Below are 13921 nucleotides of genomic sequence, written 5' to 3' on the forward strand. Positions count from 1 at the left end.
TTGTGTTTTCTTGTGTGTTCTTTTTTTGGTTTGGTTTGGTGTGAGACCTAAGTTCTAGACATATGGTGTGAGACATATGCTTCCTATCGCTACCTTATTACTTATGTCATTTCAGAGTACTGTAGTTTATTATGAGATGCATGCTTGTCCTGTCTATTCACTTCTCTCATATTTTCTGTGCTTAGTATTGTTGGACTATAAAATATAGGGGGAGTGTTGATCCGAATGTGTGTGTCGTGCACACATTCTGGGGGAGCCCGTCTATATTTTGTAGTTCTTAGCTTTCTTTGTTTTATTTCTTTTCTTGCGCAAATCCCTTGTTGCCATCAATCCACCAAAAAGGGGGAGATTGTTACGGCATATCTCTCTCAAGGTAGTTTTGGTGATTGATGACAACATGTTTGCGGACTAATCTTATGCTTTGAATAATTCACAGATTCTCCCCTGGCACGAGACGCCCTCTTCCCCTCGGAGTGTATTTCAAGACGGTGTAGCTCTTTTGTTTCTTTCTCGGTGGACTAGTTGCGTAGAGGGCACCATACTATCAAGAGGGGGTCCGCTGGGGTTTTGCATGGGTGTAATCATCACGTACACATCAGCTTCTCACCCTCCGAGCTTTTCCTGTCCATTGAAGAGATCTCTCCTCTCTTCCTTGTCCTGTCTGGGTCTAAGCGGCAGTACCGCGCACCCAGCGGTAGTACCGCTGAGAAGCCACAAGCGGCAGTACCGCTCCGCAGCGGTAGTACCGCCATGGCTCCACAGCAGTAGTACCACTGGGGGCCTGGCACCTCCGCTTGGTCCTCAGCTTCTTTGAGAGATCCCTTCTCCCTCTCTCTCGCACCCCAGCGGTAGTACCGCACTGCCTGCGGTACTACGGCCGAAGGGTCACAAGCGGCAGTACCGCTCCACAGCGGTACTCCTGCCCTTGACCCCACTGCCGTACTACCGTTGGGCAGTCTGGCTCCTACCGCATCGATTCGAGAGGTCTTTTTCTTGTGTCGGGTTTTGCGGCACTAGTCACGGTTGTAGTGGCGGTAGTACCATTCCTGGAGCAGTAGTACCGCCCTACCACCGCGGTAGTACCACAGTTGGGTCTGTTCCCTACTAGTCTCCTCAGCGCGGCAGTACCGCTTGCTGGCGCGGCAGTACCGCTTTCCTGGCGGTAGTACCGCCCTGTGCGGGGCTGGTTGTTGGGGGGGGAGGCAACGGGATTGTTGCCCCCACTATAAAAGGGAGTCCCCTTCTTCCTTCTCACCTACCTCTTCCTCCCCCAAGCTCCATTTATTGCTCAAGCTCCATTAAATACTACAAGCTTCATTTTCGCCCGATCTATCTCTCTAGCCAATCAAACTTGTTGATTTTCTTGGGAGTGATTGAGAAGGCTCTGATCTACACTTCCACCAAGGGATTTTCGATTCCCCCACTCATCCCTAGCGGATCTTGTTACTCTTGGGTGTTTGAGCACCCTAGACAGTTGAGGTCACCTCGGAGCCATATTCCATTGTGGTGAAGCTTCGTGGTCTTGTTGGGAGCCTCCGATTAAGTTGTGGAGATTGCCCCAACCTTGTTTGTAAAGGTTCGGTCGCCGCCTTCAAGGGCACCAATAGTGGAATCACGACATCTTGCATTGTGTGAGGGCGTGAGGAGAATACGGTGGCCCTAGTGGCATCTTGGGGAGCATTGTGCCTCCACACCGCTCCAACGGAGATGTACTTCCCCTCAAAAGGAAGGAACTTCGGTAACACATCCTCGTCTTCACCGGATCCACTCTTGGTTATCTCTTACCTTTACTTGTGCAAGCTCTTTAGTGTTTCTACCCTTGCGTGCTTGTATGCTTGTTGTCATTGCATCATATAGGTTGCTCACCTAGTTGCACTTCTAGACAACCTACTATGATGCAAAGTTTAATTTGGTAAAGAAAAGCTAAAATTGGTAGTTGCCTATTCACCCCCCCCCCTCTAGTCAACCATATCGATCCTTTCATAGGCGAACTCATGGGAAGTAGGCAAAGATGTCGTACGTCCAAAGGCGAAGATGCCGAAGTGGTGGTGGTAGTAGCCGTAGCGTCCTCTTGGTGGTGCTTGTCTCGCGGTCTTATCTTTTTCTCATGAAGCTTGGCGGTAGCTTGAAGTAGAGCTTGTTGGGACTTGTAGCACTACAAAAAAAAGACACATCCGTGACATTTTGATCCGAACGAATTTTTTTCTGTCATACATATGACACTTCTATGACGATAATTGTGACAAAACCCGGTATCATCATAGATGTGGTGGGCTCCTACTTCTATGACAAAAAATCATGATAGAAAATGGGCTTTTCGTCCTGGGCGGGCCGAAGACGCAGCTGCATGACATTCTTTGGGCCGTCCATGACGGAAAAAACCGTGGTAGAAGCGAGGGCGCAGAAAATATCGGGGAGTCCCCGGTTACGGTGGGTGGTCGGGGGCCGAGCGATGCGCGTTTCTCTCGTACGTACGCGCGTGTGTGCGAGGCGTTGGGATCTAACTGAACCCAAGCGAGGCGTTGGGCTCTAACTGAACCCAAGCGAGGCGTTGGGCTCTAACTGAACCCGAGCGATTGCACTGTAGGCTACGCGTTACTGAACCCGAGCGATCGATCGATGGCTGTTAACTGAACCCGATCGAGCGATTCCTTTGCTACTGCTGCTAACTGAAGCCGATCGATGCTGCCTCTGGATGAATAGTGAGCGTTGCGAGGGGGGGTGATGAACAGTTCTCGGTGGGGGTGGATGAACAGGACCCCGTGGTGTTGCCTCGGGATGAACAGTACCCCGATCGATCGAGCCGGTTGGGGCTGGATGAACAGGACCCCGTGGAGGGCTGGATGAACAGGACCACCCCGTGGAGGGCAGGATGAACAGTAGCCCGTGGAGGGGTTGTTGAACAGGAGCCCGTGGAGAGGGCTGGTTGAACAGTAGCTGGTGGAGTAGCGCGCGGTGGAGGCTGGATGAACAAGAGCCCGTGGATGAATAGTCGCAGGTGGAGGCTGGAGGAGGTCGACGGTGGATGAATAGTTGCCCGTGGAGGCTGGAGGGGGTCGACGGTGGAGATGAACAGTACCCCGTGGAGTCCCGTTTTGCGGTACGCCACACCCCTCCTGATGAACTGGACCCCGTTTCGACCGTAGCACTCTAACACAAGTCCGTTTCCTCCGTTTTGCGGTATGCCACAGCCCTCCCAATCAATAGGACTCCCGTTTCGACTGTAGGAGGTCCGTTTCCTCTGTCTTGCGGTACGCCAGACCCCTCCGGATGAACAGGATCCCGTTTCGAACGTGGCCGGTCAAACACAAGGTCGTTTCCTCCGTTCAGCGGTACGCCAGGCCTCGTTTCCATCGCCTGTTCCGTCCAAGCCCTCCCGATGAACACGACCACGCATTCTGTTCCAACCCAGCCGGTTGGCTCCCACGCATTCCATTGCCTCCCGATGAACACGACGCATTCTGTTGCCTTCCCATGAACACGACGCATTCCGTTGCCTCCCCATGAACACGACGACGACGCTGTTTCTCCGTTCCGACCCAGCCATGTACACGAGCCCTGGCCGTACGTATGCACGAGTAGGCGTTCGAGACCCTGCCCGTATGTACACATACGTGGCTCTATTTTCTTTCTTGCACCCTGGCCGCTGTACGTACGTGTACATGCTACGTGCGCGCCTCTACTACGACACGTACGCGCCTCTACTACGACACGTGCACGCCTCTACATCCACCAGTATATATGTATGTACACGTTCGCGACCAGAATGACAATGCTACGTATGCTTCGACCAGGTGGGTCCCGACTGTCAGGCACTTCCTTGCGTGCGAAGATGTAGCTGGTGGGTCCCAGTAGTCAGGGGGCGAATCATTTTGTTTTTTGGCCTGGACACACTTCCTTGCGTGCGAAGATGTAGCTGGTGGGTCACAGCAGTCAGGGGGAAACATTTTTTTCACGAAATACAGTGGCCCATCCGGTGGGTCCCAGCTGTCAGGTGGAGGAATCATTATTTTCCACGTAATAAGGAGGCACTTCCTTGCTGCGGCCATGGACCCAGCTGTTAGCCTCTCCACGTATAGTCCACGTCCGATGGAAGTCGTTCCTTGACCACGTTGACCACGCCACGCCGAGAGCACCAGGGCGGTGGACGACGGTGAGGCCTAGGAAGAGGACGACGGGGAGCCGGGGAAGACGCGGCAGTGGAAGCCCGCACGGAGAGGAGTATGAGGGTTCACTGGTTCGGCTGCGGTGTGAGGCTGCCGTCGCCGCAGGGCCTGGCCAACGGTGTGAATAGTAGGGGGCGGTGAGGCCTTCGCGGCAGCACAGCCGGCCATGGGAGGCAGGAGCATGCGGCACGACCGGCACTGCTTTGGGCGGCTGGAGCAAGAAGACCAGAGGTTGAAGAAGCACTACGGCCGTTGGATGGACATTGTGCGGTCACTTGAGCTGGAATCGTTCATACTGACAAAAGTTGACAAAGGCACCCGTCCCAGTCAACTTAGTAGGCCCACAAGTCAGCCTCCCACCATGGTGGGTCCCAGCTAGTAGGGGGAGTATTCATTTTTTTGTGCGTAATAAGGAGGCACTTCCGGTGGGTCCGAGCTGACAGCGGGGGGAACATTTTTTTCGCGAAATACGCTGGCCCGTCTGGTGGGTCCCAGCAGTCAGGGGGGAAATGTTTTATTTCGCGAAATAAGGTGGCCCGTCTGGTGGATCCCTGCTGTCAGGTGGAGGAATAATTATTTTGCATGTAATAAGGAGGCACTTCCTTGCGGCCGCCTAGACCCAGCTGTCAGCCTCTCCACGTACAGTACTCTTCCGATGGAAGTCGGTCGTTGACCACGTTGACCATGCCGCGCCGAGAGCACTAGGGCGGTGGTCTGGACGATGGCGAGGCCTAGGAAGGGGATGACGCGGAGCCGGGGAAGACGCAGCAGTGGAAGCCCGTGCGGAGAGGAGTACGAGGGTTCACTGGTTCGGCTGCGGTGTGAGGCTGCCGTCGCCGCAGAATAACAGGGGGTGTGGGTGAGTAGAGGGATGGCCTGGCCAGCGGTGGGAGTAGTACAGGGTGGTGAGGCTTCCGCGGCATCACAGCCGCCCACGGGAGGCAGGAGCACACGACACGACCGGCGCTGCTTTGGGCGGCTGGAGCAAGAAGACCAGAGGTTGAAGAAGCACTACGGCCGTTGGATGGACATCGTACGATCACTGCAGCTAGAATCGTTTATATTGACTAAGTTGACAAAGCCCTTGGTACGCGTCAACTTAGTAGGCCCACAGCTCGAATTTGGCAGAGAACATATAGCCCATTTGCGATTTGTAAGAATGTACAACCCATTTTTAATTCTAATGGAATTTACTACAGCCCATTTACAGTTTGTTAAAAGTACAACCCAACTTCTAGCTAGGACAACGATTAATAATTTCAAACAACCGCTCAAAACAGAATTCAAAAAACATTCCCACATTTTGATGGGATCCAAAATATTTTTATCTGAAATTTCTAGTCAAGTTAAATATAATTTCAAAATAAAGTTGTATTACGTCAAAATCCAACGAAATATTGCATGCGCAACAAGTAATGAAATTAAAATTTTCGAATTCCAAAAATAATATATTTTTCAAACTAATTACGTGTTTGGTGCATAGTAACTGTCCAGTTATTATAATTACATCTCATTTATTATTTCTTAAAGTCCATTTTCTTGTTAAGCCTAATGCATACCTCCCAGGAAAGTTTGAAGTCCAGCGGGGCGGAGAATAACAAGTTGACCCGGATATTGGGTACAACTGTCGGCCCAGTTGCATTGCTGATGTTGAAAAAAAGGCCTGTGTAGTAACCTAACATGGTTACTCAGCCCACATTCAGCGATGCCGGAAAGGCCCAAACAAGGCTTCTGTACAACTTTTTGAAGTCACTGAGCTCAATTAATAACTTAAGAAAAAAGTTAGATTACAGTGGAACCTAATTAAAAGCTGTCACGAGCAAATAAATAATTCAACGGGTCCCACTTGTGCGTGTGCGTGTGTGTGTGTGTGAGAGAGAGAGAGAGATAGAAAGAGAGACCCATCGGTCGATGCTCGTAAATACATCTTTCAGCCATATGCATTGCTGATGCTCAGTAAAAACTTATATAGTTGACACAATCATATAGAACATCATAGCACACTGAACTTGCATACAAAAATTTCACGCAGGCGGCACAATCAGGATGGAAGTGGTGGATCGCTACGGGAAGGGCTATGTTGAAACCAACGAAGTCGTACATAACGGTTCATCATCTTTATCAATGACGGGGAAATATCTTGAATGTTGTGCAAAGAGAACAGACAGACAACACAATAAGTTCTGCTAGCACATTAAGTTAACGTACAACCCTTTCTAAAAAAAGTTCAGGTACAAAATTAGAATAGGTCACAATCAAATGTACTGGCATATCAGTGCTTCACACCCATAGCTCGGATTTAACTAGTATCTGACAAGATTCAGTTGTTACCTCAAATTAGAGCACATCCAGGCAGCCAGCCCTGTCTCTTCTCCCAAAGAAGCAGTGGCCTCCGCCGCGCGATGGAGTAGGCCCTGTGCCATCCATCGTTCCGAGCAACACGGGGAAAGTCTGACGTTGACTCCTGTAACGGACGTCGTGGACGGTCTCTGGCACAATCGGCGGCGGCAGGACTTCGATTGATGGATTGACCACTTCTTCGACATGCACGAACACTCGATACAGGTATATCCCTAACGTGGTCCGCGGCGGCCTTGGTGGAGACGAATAGTACAACCCCGGTTCCTGCACTGGTATCTCAACACCAATCACCTTCGGTATGGTGGACGGCTTCTTCATCCATTCCATAACCGTCAGAGCCCAGCTGTCTGGAGGAACAAACATACTTACGAGCTCACCTCCAAGGTCGTTGATAAGCTCGTTCATGAACTCGCTGTTCCAAGCACGTTGAGGCTTGCCGTGGAAGGTAAGCTTTGTTAAAAACTCAAGCTTAGAGGGCACCGAGCCCGATCCTGGGTGCCACCGATCAAAGCTCACCAGCGCGCCATCGCAGAACAAACGCTAGGAAGATTCAAACACACGACTGCAGTCGAAAGTTGTCCAGAACCTGACGAAGAAATCAGCTGGTGGCGGACAGACTTCGACGAGCAAGTCACTTATTTGGATGCCGTGCACAATGCTAAGAGCTTTGACAAGGTCATCCGGCGAGATGGGAGGCCGGTCGCCATTGATGGTTACCATCAGCACTTTGCCGGCAAAATGGTCGTCAAGCGCCGCCATGCCACTGTTGAGCGACAGCATGCAACGACCGAAGGCTGGACGGACCTCAGGATCTCCGGCTCGGAGATCCACGTTGACCGGTGACATGATAGTGCGCTTGAGTACAGGGAGTACAGGAGGGGGATTTGGGGGAACTGGAGTAGGAATCGAGATTCCAGAGGTGGGGGAGGGGCGGGAGACTGGGGATGAAAAGGTAGCACGAATTTCGAGCACGCGCCAATATGCTCTCGGCGCGCAAGCGCACGAAAACACCGGTGGCGCCCACATGTCGGCCTAAGAGAACTTATTCTTTCTTTTTTGGAGAGCCCGGCCTTTTTTCAGGATCTTTTGAGAGCCCGGCCTGAGAGTCATAATTGACCTGTTTGGCATTGCGTTACTACTCGGCCCATATTCAACGACACCTCACTGGCCCAAACAAGTGTACATCATCGAAAAGACACTGAGCTCAAATTATATAACTTGAAAAAAGGAGATATACTCTGAACACTGGAGAATGGTGATGCCCTCATTTAGCCCACCAGTAGTTCGAGACAATGAACAGTTTGAAACAACGATATATACAACATTCAAACACTGACTAGTGACTACTACTGACATAAACAACAAGACATGATAGTTCATAAGAAGTCTTGCTGCACCACCAAAACGCACCCATCTGCAGCGTTCAGACTCTCGTGATCTAGACAAGAATGACATTCTAAACAGAAGTAACTATTACATAGTAAGAGTGACATAAACGAGGATGACCAAATGACAAGGAATATGCATAACAAAAGAAAGAACTACCCATCCAGAACCAGCAGCAAAGACAACAAAGTCATTCGAAGAGATGATCCAACACCATCGTAATTTGCAGCCCTGCTTTAGCGACCAGTGATCCGGAGACACCAGTACTCCACCATTTCGATGCAACAACCCAATTACCTATCAACCGGAAGGCTTGAACCACATCACTGCCTGTCGTAATTGAGACATCCAAGGATCAAAGTTAATCCGGATGCCTTTGTCATTCTCACCTTCTTTTGGCTGCAGGCTGTATCGTTGACAATCAGGGGAGTTTGCTTCCGAAATCCTAGGGCTCGCCATGTAGACACAGTTTTCCATAGCAAACAGAGCCTCTCTGCCATCAAGGTCCTTGCCGACGGTGATCTCCTGGTCAATCGGATAATTGAGTCCGAGAAACAGAGAGTGTGAACCAAGGCTGTTTACCCGCCTCCAACTAAAAAATCCTAAAGGCCCCAACAAGCTGGTATCCTGCTCATAGACGTAACAACCACTGTCCGGATACTCACGTATTACACGGTGCTTGTATGCAGTGGGGTTTTTGCAATATAACTTTTCCGGCTCATGTGTCCGAATGATCATCAGTCTTTTGTCGTCGTCTGATCAAGCGAGGAACTAGTTGTGTTTCCCTGTTTTTGGCAAAGGTGGTGTGGTTACAAAGGGCAGTAACTGTAGGGACACTGCATCATATCAAAAAGGACAGGCATTGTTAATGTAAGATCAGCATTGTTCAGAGTATGAGTAGGATAATGCAAGAAACAGCATTGATATGTCCCTGTTGGAACTGGCAAGAAAATACAGGGAAATGTATACTAGGTTCGAAAATATAGAAGTGCCATGCATGGTTATACTCATGTTATCTCGCAATCGATTCTTCACAGGAAACTACCATGTCATGCATGTTATGTACTCCCTCCGTTCCCAAATATTTGTCTTTCTAGGCATTTCAAATAGACACAACATACAGATGTATGTAGACATATTTTAGAGTGTAGATTCACTCATTTTGCTCCGTATGTAGTCACTTGTTAAAATCTCTAGAAAGACAAATATTTGGGAACGGAGGGAGTAATCATGTCCTGTCCTCACAAACAAATTCTTCAAGGTAACTAACAGACCATGCATTGTTATATACTCATGTTCTGTGGGCAAAATTTTTGTGAGGATATTATTCTAGCCATTGATTGCTGAAGGGAGAATATAGGTATGTACACATGGTAAGCATTGCAGGATTTCACTACTTCCAAATATAGAGTTCTCCATATGCACATTTACTTCCCTAATGTATGGTTAGATGAAACCAACAGTGTGGTGCTCTACATCATGAAAATGAGGAAACTAACATGGCCATTGATACACACTCATATTTAGTAGTAGTATATAGATTACTGTAAAATAAGGATAATATCCATATATTCCTAACCGTTTGATTATTCAGGTTACAAATTGGCTGTAATGACATGGTCACAATCGCATGAATTAACTCATTCCAAATATAGCTGATTTACGGCGTCTCTAATACATTGCCATAGTTCTACTCAAATTCTGCTCAAACGGGGATATGCCAATCATCACAAAAAGTTCAAACAGTGTCATGGCGTCATCATTAACATGAGAATGAAACAACTTACACGCGCCGTACCAGCAATACATGGTGCCATCTGCTTTGTCGATCGCGTAGATGATGCCATTGTGTTCAATAGCATCACAGAAGTGTGTATCAGCTTTGACGATGATCCACTATGAGCCGAGTTGTCTCCAGGGTGTAAAGATAGGTGAGTCCGCGGTCGAACAAGGCAATTAGCTTGAAGTCTGCGTAATTCGCATGTCGTGTGGGCACTTGGCAGATTACACTCTTCTGCAAAACAAGGTCCGTCCAACTGACGTAGTAATCTAGATGACTTGGACCGCGATGGTAATACTCTATATAATCCAACGGAGGAAGGATCAGCTCATGGGAGGTCTGGAAGTTCACGAGCACCAACTTTTTACCGTCTTCTCTGAAGGCAGCCATCCAGTGGGAGTTCATGCCGACCCAGTACATACCTGCCAAGAAGTTTCGGGCGATGGTGATCGGATCGATGTCGAGGGAAATGATGTACGGCAACCCACTACATACCTGCAAAGATGTTTCGGCTAATGGAGATCGGATTGAAGTCGAGGGGCATCATGGACGCCTCCGTATCATGGTGAGCCAATCTCGCAAGACCAGATAGCAGCAAGGAGGGTGTCTTGAAAAGCTTAGGCCTTGCTTCGATGATGGCCGTTTGCATGTCCCTCGAGCATGCAGCCATCTGCAGGGCGCTCAACATATCCATACACGAACAACAGAGGTCGAGGATGTCAATGGGGAGATTTCTCCAATCGCGGCTCATATGGATGCTGCGCCGCGTTCGGCCATGGTGGAGCTTGGAAGGGGGCTTGATTTACGGGGGAGAAGGATGTCGATGCTGGAGCGGCTAGCGAGGGAATAGTGGTACTGGGGGAGGCGAGTGAGGCGACGGTACATGGGGGCACAGTGAGATGGAGACGGAGACAGAGACGGAGAAGGAGATGGAGATGGAGTGGTGCTATGGGAGCGGAGAGGGAGACGAGGCGAGGCGCCAATGTGCTGTACAGCGGCGGTGACAGACTACACAGTGCACAGGGTGAGGCTGACTTTGGTAACCCGAACATGCCGCCTGGACTAGTGTCAGGCGCAGGGTGTTATCACTTCACTATGAGGACCGGATGCATAGTATTTTGACCATCAAGTGTACCACAGTTGTACTACTACTACTACTACTACTACTACTACTACTACTACTACTACTACTACTACTACTACTACTACTACTAGTAGTAGTAGTAGTAGGAACATGAGTACTCCAGTATTGTATAGCGGAAATAGGTCTCCCGTGCTAGCATGCCTGTTCACTTCATCGTTCAGGTATCATCCATATTGCGAGCAGAACCAAATTCTCGTGCATGCCCAATCAACGCCCTGTCGCGATGCATGCAGTGGTCGTTCTGGTGCATCAAGGACGACATGCAGATCGTTCCACACTTGTGAAGAGGAAAATGGAAAGGTAGAACGCGGCAGCAGAGGAAGAGAACGCTGACTAACGAGGCTGGGAGGGGATCGAGCAGGAAGTTAATGCTCCACACCTAAAGGTTTTGGGAAAACCTGATTTTCATAAGGTGACTTATACTCACCTAAACGGAGGGAGTATTCCTTAACCAGAGAATGTTGTGTCTCCCACTCACGCGCTCAAAAAAAGAAAAAAACTACGACACATTTTTTATCTGTTTGCATAGGTCCCACCTATCAGGAAGGATGGGCACATAGACGAACAGGTACGACTCATCAGTCTACCCGCATAGCCTTTTCGTTTAGTCTACCTAGCTGTCTAATCAACTGCCTGCACGCCACTTCTCCCATTTACTTCTCCATCGGGAACCGATTCTCCTCGGCTTCTTCACCTCCCCTTCGTCTTCATTTGCATCCAAACCCCACTGCGTTCACATTGTTTTAACCTCTTTAAATAATCATCTACTACTTCAGTTAGACTAGCCATCTAATCCTAATTCTCCAAACCATAGCCCTCCATTCCAGCGGTTCCAAATGGCGAAAGAGATTGAGATGTAGGTTTTTAGCGTCCAACATGTCCTCGTCGAAGGCTCGATGCGCATAGTTGCCACCGTCACCGTCCACCCAAGGGTTGTTCGGCAGTGGATCAACAATTTATCAAACTCCCTCGAAAAGGTAGAGACGAGGGTCATCGGTCTCGACGCAGAGTACACGGAGCGTGCCCCTGGGAAGATCCAACGCGCCGCCGTCCTTCAGCTCTGCCTCGAAGATGATGTTTTGGTGTACCACATCATACACTCGCTCTCCATACCAGGTGAGCTTCACGATTTCTTGCCTCAGGAGGACATATACTTCTATGGGCAGCCATCGAAGGGGACAAACAGAAGCTGGAGCCGTACAACCTTGATTTGAAAAGCATCGCTGACCTACAAACCAGAATCAAAATTCCTGTAGAAGATTGTGATAAACAGACACCATCCCTATTCGACGTAGAAAATTTTGTGCTCGGTACAAATCTTCATAAGGGTGACGAGATGGTGGCATCAAGGTCGTCTGGATGGGAGAATTATCCCTTGACGTACGAGCGAATAAAATATGCTGCCCTCGATGCCCGTGTGAGTTTCGAGATAGCTGCAAGGTCCAAAGAGCTTGTTGCAAAGCCGTCTCCCACAAAGAATGAGAAGAAGAAGAAGAAGAAGAAGAAGAAGAAGAAGAAGAAGAAGAAGAGGAAGAAGAAGAAGAAGAAGAAGAAGAAGAAGAAGAAGAAAAGGCTGCACCAGCAGGAGGGCATTATGGATGGATGAACTATTTCTTCTCTTGTAAAAAAAATTATTCCCTCTCGGTGTATATTGATATAGATGGACTATTTCGATGGTGTGCATGTCTTTGGAACAGAGTAGTAGCGTGGGTCCGCTTGACTATAAGGAACTATTTATTCGCATATATAGCTTTCTCTGCTACTCCTTCCAGTGACCGGTATGCAGTGCATGTGTCCGTGGACATGACAGCTTGTCCATGGAAGTTCAACTACGGCGACCATCACATTTCATCTCACGATTCCCACGACGCCTCTCCAACCCACGGCACCACGCCCCCCGACGTGCGCCTCACCCCTCTCGGCCGCACCGCCCCTCTGCCTTTGTGTGCATGACATGTGGGCCACCTAAAATGCGGCGAGCATCAAGTTTCTACCACAGCCACACGCGATTCCCACGACGCCGCTCGAACCCATGAAACCACACGTCCCCCGACCTGCGGCTCACCCCTCTTGGCCCCACTGCCCCTCTGCCTACGGGAGCATTACATGTGGACCAGTCACCTATCGGGTCCACATGTTATTGACTCAAAGGTAGGTGTAGTAAGGCGCTGAAGCTCAGTCCCGACGGCCCTGAGAGGGAAATGTAACTCCTGCGCCAGGGCTTGTGGTGCTCCCCCAGCACGAACTCGTGCCAAACTCGATATTTGTTTCTTTACTATACATGCACGCAATGATTTAATGGACATTGTAATCTCAACATGTGATGGGGAGCTCAAAATTTGAATTTGAAACTTATAAAACGAAAAGATTCAAAACAAATAAACTGGGAGAGAGGGAGTATATCGTAGGATGTGTCCCATACAAAATAAGTCCCCAGTTTGTCACCGCGATGATGCGGTTAGAAAAGAGCACAGCGTCTTCCTACTCGTACGGCAACAAATCGGCCACAGACAGCATGGTCCGCCTTTGACCGCCATGTGCAAGGTTCGTGCTATCTTATTCAATCTCACCGTGGTTCCATCATACCAATTCATGCAGTGGCCCGTTGCATGGCTGATCCCAATGTTGGACAAAGATTCTACGGGAACGGTGTCACTGTTGTAAATGTTGTGCAAATTGATGTTGGTACCCTCCCGTACATATGCAAGCCAATCTCCACTCGCACCGAGCCTAACCTGTGAAACAGTGGGCATGAGGAGAATTAGGAAATGGACACGAAAGTAGTCTTTAGAATGCATTTACTACATGATCAAACTCATCTTACCTGCTCATCAGAGGAAATCCGAGTGCCCCTCAACGTCGGCATCTCAAGGGGCGTCAACTTGCAACTACGGCCACGCCGTGCTGGAGAGACCCCCAAGGAAACATCCTCGTGCGTTCCACGGAACATCAAGATGCATTTGTATGAGTAGTTTATCTTGTGAGAGAAAAGGATGAACGAGGGAAGGCCTCTAGAGATAGAGATGGACACTACTACTACCAATGTGCTGGCCCGTGCGTTGCAATGGATCCAAAGTAGTAGAA

This window comes from Triticum urartu, chromosome 2A (genome assembly GCF_056163025.1).
Source record: "Triticum urartu cultivar PI428250 chromosome 2A, HENAU_Tu73, whole genome shotgun sequence".
NCBI classification, from domain to species: domain Eukaryota; kingdom Viridiplantae; phylum Streptophyta; class Magnoliopsida; order Poales; family Poaceae; genus Triticum; species Triticum urartu.